At 36.0% G+C, this 9,461-nt stretch overlaps 1 non-coding gene across 1 annotated transcript; it reads right to left on the bottom strand.

Moving 5' to 3' along the window:
- Nucleotides 1–8,766: 8,766 nt before the first annotated feature.
- On the bottom strand, nt 8,767–8,929 carry LOC145271617 (U1 spliceosomal RNA). Its single transcript, XR_013866022.1, has one exon. It is a non-coding gene; the product is annotated as a U1 spliceosomal RNA (small nuclear RNA).
- Nucleotides 8,930–9,461: the final 532 nt, after the last annotated feature.

Here is a 9,461-nt window from a genome sequence, read left to right as displayed (position 1 = left end):
AATTTAGTGAGACATATGAGAACTCACAGTGGTGAAAAGCCATATTCTTGTAAAATATGTGATTATTCTTTTAATCGAAAGTCACATTTAGTGAGACATATGAGAACTCACAGTGGTGAAAAGCCATATTCTTGTAAAATATGTGATTATTCTTTTAATCGAAAGTCACATTTAGTGAGACATATGAGAACTCACAGTGGTGAAAAGCCATATTCTTGTAAAATATGTGATTATTCTTTTAATCGAAAGTCAAATTTAGTGACACATATGAGAACTCACAGTGAATAAAAACTATATTCTTGTAAAATATGTGATTATTCTTTTTCTAATGAATCAAATTTAATGAGACATATGAGAACTCACAGTGGGAAAAGACAGTCTTGTATATCGTGAATATTTTATTTCTAAAAACTCAACCTTAGTGAGACATATGAGGACTTGCACTTCTACAAGTCGATCAAATCAAAAATAATTTTACGACATAAAGAATAAGGAAAACTTTCCCCAAAATAATTGTAATAAGATCCAAAGCAGAGTTCATACACTCTACAATAAAACAACTAAGAGTAACACCATGGGTAACTGAATAAATAAATGAAAAAAACAAAAGCTTTTCCCACAAATTGATTCAGCATTAAATTTAATGAAATAATTACATAAAAATAACCAATTTAACCTAACTCTTTATTATCTAAGGAGATGTTTTCAGAAAGAAATTAATTTTACACATTCAAAACCATATAAGTTTAACATGTTCAAAAACGTATATGTTTAACAAAATATATTAGTTTAACTTATCCAAAAATATTAGTTTAACATATTAAAGCATAGTAGCTTAACATATTCAGTAGATATTAGTTTAACATATGCAAAAAACATATTAGTTTAACATATCCTAAAAATATTAGTTTAACATATCCTAAAAATATTAGTTTTACATATCCTAAAAATATTAGTTTTACATATCCTAAAACATATTAGTTTAGCATATCCAAAAACATATAGGTTTAACATATTCGAAAACATGTTTTTAAATATAATGAACTAATATGTTTTTGGAATATGTTAAACTAATGTTTTTGGAATATGTTAAACTAATGTTTTTTGGAATCTGTTAAACTAATGTTTTTTGGAATATGTTAAACTAATGTTTTTCGGAATATGTTAAACTAATGTTTTTTGGAATATGTTAAACTAATACACTTTCGGAATATGTTAAACCAATATACTTTTGGAATATGATAACCTAATATGATTTTTGGATATGTTAAAGTAATATGTTTGGAATATACAAAAAACATATTAGTTTAACATATTTCAAAAAATATTAGTTTAACATATCCCAAAGAAGTGCACTGCAATGATGTCCGAAGAATACATAAAACATTCATTTCCGAAATCTGTTAAAATATATAAAAACCGATATTCTTTTTAAGTTATAGATATTTTTAGTAAAATCAACTTTCTTAATAAAGGATAATCTTAAAATACTTCCATACAAGAATACACTTCATCCGTACATACAAACCATCAATAAGATTATGCAATAAGACAGTCGAACAAATAATATCATAAAAATGTCTGCTGCGAACCAAAACAAAACAGTCGGCTAAAAACACCAATGATATCTACTGCAGAAAACTGGCCATTTATGCAAACCTACGCCAATAATTTCTATAGAAAAAACGGGACCTATATCTTATATATGGTAAACTATATCACTACCAACACCAATAATTCTATCCAATAAAACTTATCATACATGACAACCAACACCAATAATTTCTATTAAAAAACGGGAACTATATCACTACCAACACCAATAATTCTATCCAATAAAACTTGTCATACATGACAACCAACACCAATAATGTCTATTGCAAAAAAACTGTACGTATATGACAACCAACACCAATAATTTATATTGCAAAAATTCGGACGTATATGACAACCAATACCAATAATTTTAAAGATGCAAAAAAACTGGGCGCATATGACGACCAACACCCGTCATTTCTATTGCAAAGAATCAATTTCTTTTTTTTTATTTATTAGATTTTCAATTGTTTCTTTACTTTAAGTAATCACCGGACGGAAAAGTTCATTTCCAACTATGTATCATGGGTTTCTTCTAAAGCTCACAGCAATGATTCAGTCCTTTTTATAGAGGCATGTCGAATAGTATATAGTATGTCTCGGACGCATATGACAAGTAACACAAATAATTTCAAGATGCAAAAAACTGGACGCATATGACAAGCAACACCAATAATTTAAAGACGCAAAAAACTGGACGTGTATGAAAAGCAACACCAACAATTTTAAGATGCAAAAAAACTGGACGCATATAAGGAACACCAATAATTTCAAGATGCAAAAAAATGGACGCATATGATAAGCAACATCAATAATTTCTATTGCAAAAAATCAATTTCTTTTTTTTTTATTAGATTTTCAATTATTTCTTTAATTTAATTAATTAACGGGCGGCCAAGTTCACTTCTAACGATGCATCAAACATTTTATATATTTTTCATTCCCAATTTTTAATTAGATTTTCAACTGTTTCTTTTCTTTAATTAAATAACAGATTGGAAATAAAATGATTTCTTTAAATATATTTGTGTTCGTTTATTCATTCAAGATTGAAAGTCACAGATAAACATTACATTTGAAAATTTAGTATAGAAATGATTATTAAAATTTCTCAGTTGTATCTTTGTGAAACATGAACAAGTTTATGACACGTGTAAAATGTGCAGATGTAAACTTTCTAAACCCGTAAACTGTATTTCGTTATTTTTATCAGATTATGATTTTACCATTCTATGTGCAGTATCAAAAGTTGTAATTCAATGCAAGTCAATCATTGGAAGCTTTCATTTCCGTACGGCAGAGGTATTTGTATCTTAGAGTTTTTTCACTTTCACGGTAAAGTCTAGAGTCCTCTGTTCAGGTCATGGATTATATAGTTCACACAGTGGCGTATCAAGGACGGGGCGGGGCTCGGTCCGCCCCGGGCGAGACGTTCAAGGGGGCAGCATTTTGAGAAAGTAAAACAAAAAAATAAAAAAATGAAAGCTAAGAAAAAATCTGAAATTTTATGCCGAAAAGGTTGTAAAAAATCGGGACTTGTAGAGATATCGGAATCAGAAAAATGTGTCTCTAATTTATAAGCGGTACACGTCAGGGGCGGCATTTTAAAAAGTTAAAATATACAATAGAAAAAATAAATAAAAGCTAACAAAAAATCGGATTTTTTTTTACCGAAAAGGTTGTAAAAACTCAGAACTTTTGGAGGTATCGAAAGCAGAAAAATGTGTCCCTATTTTACGAGCAGCCCATGTCAGGGGGCGCAGCATTTTGAGGGATTAAAAATAGAAAATAGAAAAACATTAAAATAAAAGCTAACACAATATCTGAAATTTTATACCGAAAAGTTTTTTTTTTAATCGTAACTTTTGGACGTATTGGAATCAGAAACATGTTTCCCTATTTTACGAACGGCACATACCAGGTGGCGGCAGTTTGTAAGGATAAAATAGAAAATTTTTTAAAGATACAAATGAATAAAAGCTAACAAACAAATTTGAAATTTTATACCGAAAAGGTTGTAAAAGAATCGGAACTTTTTGAGGTATCGGAATCGAAAAAATGTCTCTAATTTTCGATTCAATAACCGATTGTTTGAAATTTATAATTTAATTCTTCTTTTTTACATGGTAGTCACCACTTATGAAGACCCGTAAGCCAGTTGGGGATAAAGGCTATTGCTTATACATTAATCAATGGGATATTATCGTATTAATCTTTTAGTAATGGAGATTTGATCAAATGTCTTACTTAAAGGGGTGGTTTATCAGGAATTTATTTATATTGGACTTGAAGACATCCAAGTGGTAGTCAGGTAGGAAACAGGCAAACGAAAGAGAGTTCCACAGGCGTGGACTTCTAAGAAAGTAGCTTTGTTTATGGAATCTGCGTTTTGATTTAGGCAGAGATAAAGAGTGGGGGAAATTTTTTGACAGTTGTTTAAGGTGGACGGATGTTTTTCGTGAAAGATTGGCGAAGGAGGACCAGAGATTGCACCTGCCACGGAAGTAACGATAACGATACGGGCTGTGCAACGTCTCTTCTGTGCGAGAGAGGTTGCAGGGAAGAGAAAGGGACACCCCCACTAGGCTACGAAGTCTATTTTGTACTCTTTCAAGGCAGCATAAGTTTTTAGCAGCTCCTACCCAGATGTGACAGCAGATCTCCATCCTTGGACGTATTTGGTTTTTATATAGATAGAGAATTGCATCAGCAGTGAGATAACTACTGGAGCGGTAAAAGGATCCCATCATTTCCCCAGCGAACTTGACAACAGACGATGTACGTGTTCCATTTCAGATCAGGAGTAAGGGTCAATCCCAGAAGCTTGTCAGAACATAAAGCCTTCCCAAGACGAGAGCCATCCATTTCAATTGATGTCAGATGGAGCAGGGCGTTGATGATGTAAAGATAGGAGCTTGGTTTGTGATGCATTAAAAGTAACCAGCCATCTCTTCACCCATTGTACCACGCGCTCAAGATCAGAGGAGCGAGAATCAGAGAGTACTTTGTCATTTACGGCCTTTGATGTGTTGCCATAGATGGTCGTGTCGTCAGCATAGATGTCAACGAATGATTTAAGTATGTGTTTCGGGAGATCATTAATGTAGATCAGGAAGAGAGTTGGGCCTAGGATGGACCCCAGAAGGACTTCAGCATTAATACTGTGGGCTTCTGAAAGCAGTTGATCTATATGTACTTCGGCCATCTTATTACTCATAAGGAATAAACCCTCCAAAATACAGGTTATCATAGACATGCCTCTTCCCGAAAATAAACAAATTACCTATATAAATTCATAGCGGAATATTCGGAGGTAACTACACCGCTAAAAAAACTCCTACACAACGATGCACTCTGGTCATTTGAAAAATCTCAAATAGAGGCTGTAGAGAAATTAAAATATATAATAACAATTTTTTTAATTCTATGATCCTTCTAAAGAAATAAAAGTTACCACTGATGCTGGCAATGACGTGCACGCACTTCTACAACAAAAACATTATGAAACATGGCTACCTGTATCATACGCATCACGATCGACAACTCCTGCTGAACAAAACTATAGCCCTGTTGAATTGGAAACATTTAGCATAGTGTTTGCCTGTAACAAATTTCACCAATTCGTCTATGGAAGAAAATTTTATATTGAAAACGATCATAAACCATTAAGGCAGATTTTAAAAAAAATCAATCACGAAAAACTCTCCGAGAATACAAAGATTTCTCATGGCACTCCAAAAATATGGATTTAAAGTGTGATATGTCCCAGGTCGAGAATCCGTAATTGCTGATGCATTATCGCGTGCATATATATCGTACAGCACACAAGAGATACCTGATATGTTGATGGACAAATATATCCACACGATTCTAAAACAATACGACCAAAAACTTGACGTCCATCGAGATGCGTATAAAATATGCAACGTCAAGTCGGCCGGAAAATAAAGACGTACCACTCAAAATAGCGCCGTATATGCCAGTTCGGGATGAGATATCGGTTTGTAAAGGACTAGTACTAAAAGGTACACGAATAGTGGTCCCCACCTCTTTAAGAAAAGAATAGAGAAATGCATTTCACGAGCAAAGGAAATCATATATTTGATCAACGTAAATCATCAGATAACAGAAATGATAGGCACATATGCAAACACTGTTTAAATCATAGAAACCAACAACCGTTTGAATCTCTAATGCACCATGAAATACCAGTAACACCATGGACGAAAGTAGCGACAGACATTTTTTATTTATACAATAAAGCATATGTAGTAATAATAGACTACACAACGAGATACTTTGATATCTGTTACATAAGGGAGGGAGAAGAAGAGGGTTTGACTTGGACACTTTACTTGAGGGATACTGGTACCCTGGTGATGACGTGTCCATTTTACTAATAAAGAGAAGAAGTTTACGACGATGAGAGAGAGAGATATTACGAGTGTTAAGAGACGAGAGAACGGGACCCAAGATCCCTTAAACCGTTTGTCTAGTGTTAGGACGCTTGTTGTGTATTTATGTGTTTGAATTAAAGAAGATTCATACTTGTTTCCGCTGTTCTGGGAGAGTCTTCATCTGGGTGGAGCTCTCTTGCTGTTTTCGCCGGAATACACAAGATGAAGACAGATGTTGGGTTTTCAACCTTTTATTCTCCCAGGCATGATCTGCAGATGCTGCCATCGATGGTCTCCACTGTGGGTATCTACCACGTCCCACGTCTGGGGCGGGCATCTCCCCTCCTTACTTAGGAGAGAACCATTTTAGACTTCTGCTCGGCTCGGCATTTTCTGAGAGACTCAACGTTTCACCAACCTTGCCACGTAGCATCACATGACATCCGGTTAGATGAAACGTCACTTCCTGCAACGTGGATTAACTACAAAAATATCTCTCTGACCTCCTCCCACCCTCTCCCTCTCTCTCTCGATCTACTATCTAATAGAGACACAGAGAGAGAAAATAGAGAGAGTATGAAAGAGCCTGTGTGAGAGAGAGAGAGAGAGAGAGAGAGAGAGGAGAGATGCTCTTTAACATATCCACAAACCTGATGACTGTAAATCACGCATAGTAATCAAGAAAATAAAAACACTTTCGCAAAATGTTATTTTCCACAAATTTTGATCAGCGACAATGGACCTGAGTTCGCATCATCAGAATTTAAACAATTTTTTTAAAAGATTGGGATTTCAAACACATCAGGACAAGTCCGAACTATTCACAATCCAATGGACTAGTAGAAGGAAATATACAAACTATAAAACAGACACTAATAAAGTCATTTGAAAGCAACCAAGACCCATATCTAGCAATGTTAGCACTACGGACATCCCCATTAAAATATAAATCGTCATCGCCCAATAACTAATGAATTCGCTCCCAATTAAAATCGAACCAGAAAGGTAAAATTGTTAAGAAAATTAAAAGAGCCTCGTTCGTATTTAGCAAAAACAGAACAAGGAAAATATTTAAGACATAACAGGCGTTCCCTCTTAAAAACAAGTGAAAATCCAACACGCAAAGCTACACATGATTATGAAACCATATTCAGTCAAGAAAATAGCATTCGGGGGGATTTTATACTTGCACCTAAAAGTTGTGGTGCCATAACAGTTTATCCTGGTATTGTTGTAGGTTGTTAACAGACATTGTGTTGATGTGTGTGATCCGGACATTGGGTTTCAAGCTTCATCTATACTGCTAGGGTACATGTTGGGGAATATGCGGATAGACAATGTATTTGCTTGTGCCCCTGAATCTAATTTCAGGTTGAAGGTACGAGTGCCTGGGTGGTCCCTTAGCTTAATGCTTAGATCAACAAATGCCTCATTTCGAGAATCTTTCATGTTTGCTGACTTTCCGCTGTTAGTTGTGATGGAGCTAAAGGTGAGGTTCTCCGTTGCCGTGCCTATGTCAGTCATGGCTTGGTCATCGTGTTACGCGACGCTGTTTATTTTCTTGCCAAACTCCCGTTGTTGGTTATGACTGTTATATCAGGGCCTTCCTGGTTGTCTCTCGGTGTTGTGCTTCCCTGAGATGCAAACTGTAGCCCAGTGACCTGTTTTTCCATATGTGTGGCATATATCATTTTTGGCAAGGCAGTGTTCTTAGCCAAAACGGTAACTGCGTCCACAATTTTTGCAGGGTTGTCCGCGTTTTTGGTTAATCCCTTGCCACTGGTTTGTACCACGGCTTATTGCGGCTATCTGTGGTGATTCCTGTAACTGGTGGAGCTGGTTGACATACACCCCTGAAGCCTCGTGTGAACGGGCTAATCTAACAGCTTCCTCGATTCTGTAACCCTTCGGTTTGTTTAACAGTTCCTTTTGCAGTTCGAGTATTGGTGTGCTGGCAATTAGTAACTCGACGAGACGTTCGTTTAATTTGTCGGCACTGAAATCACATTTCTTTGTCAATAGTCGACATTTGTTGATGTCGGTTGTTTCATTTGATCTCTGCTGGTATTTTCCGAGTTCCAGTCTACAAACGCGGTGATTTGTTGCCGGTTCTAGCTGCTCCAAAAATGCAGCAAATATTATTTGTGGATCCTTGCGATCATCATCCGACATCGACCAACTATTATACCGGCGTAAACCTTCTTCGCCGGTCGTGGGAAGTATTAGAGGGGCTTTATCCTCGTGTTTCTTCGCGTTGGCGGTGAAGTAAAGTTCCATTCGTTGTCGAAATAGTTTGAATGATTCGGCAATACATGTCGTGCAGTCGTGCACCAATATAAACTAGGGACTTGTAATGAAAATGTGGCCATGATGATAAGAAAGTGTGAAGAAAAAGGGTACAGACAATTTGTGTGGCGTGGGATGTTAGAAAAAAAAATCGTTCAGCATGCGAGAGATTAAAAAAATCGTTTTTTTTACTCGCTGTTTTACCTTTTTTTAAATTGTCTGTGACGTCATAAGATTGCCACCATGTCATGCTGTGTTGTGCATGGATGTGTAAGAATAAGATTGGAACACGTGTATCATTACAATTTACATGCAAATTAGATACAACCAGAAAGTTGGAATTGAAGTGGATAATAAAATGGTCGAGAGAAATGGTGTATTTTTTGGTATTACAGAGATTAAGGGTGATTAAGCGGAGGGAGTACAGACCTACGAGTGAGATGTACTTGGAAGAAATAGGAAAGGATTTCTGATTTTGATTGGATTGTCGGGGTAAGTGCGTACACAGACCCCACACTTTAAAATAGCACGTCCGAGTCGTCCACATTTGGGACGATCGCAAAGGTCAACCCAACCGCAGTGCAATGGATGGGCCTCGTTTTGTGGGAACGACCTTAATGATCACCGTTACCCATACCTTAGGTAAGTATTATATTTAGCCCTTCGTCCCCGGCCTTGGCATTATCTACTGCCAAGGCCTCATTTGGGGTACGAAGAAGCTTAGGCACAAAGGCCAGTAAGGGGGAGTGGGGGAAAAAGGGGTCTTTTCTAGTCCTTAGCTAGACTTGCGTAAGATAGCAAGTACTTTATTATAAAACCTATACTAGAGTTTCTATCACGCACTGTTTCGCCTAACATTCTTACCCGGACCTACTTAAAATAACAGCTCCCCAGCTTACGGGATGGCAGGCGACATTCACGCTGTGATAAAAGAAGAACATATAACATTATATACAAGAAATTAAAAGGAAAAATATCTACAAACTAAAGAGTTTTAATTTTTTTTTTTTTTTTTTTTTTTTTTTTTTTTGTAATGGGGGTGAGATGATGGGGAGGGGGGCAAGCTAGAATACACCCAAAAAGAAATAAAAAGAAAATAAATTAACAAAATGCCTATGGGGGCGGGTTAGTAAGGGGACCCTCCCTACCTAACGGCTGGTTTGTCATATGAAACGCCCACTG

Source organism: Euprymna scolopes, chromosome 46 (genome assembly GCF_053919585.1).
Source record: "Euprymna scolopes isolate OS-2025 chromosome 46, ASM5391958v1, whole genome shotgun sequence".
Lineage (NCBI taxonomy): Eukaryota > Metazoa > Mollusca > Cephalopoda > Sepiida > Sepiolidae > Euprymna > Euprymna scolopes.
The sequence above is the reverse complement of the archived record's forward strand: the minus strand, read 5'-3'. Positions and strand labels throughout refer to the sequence as shown.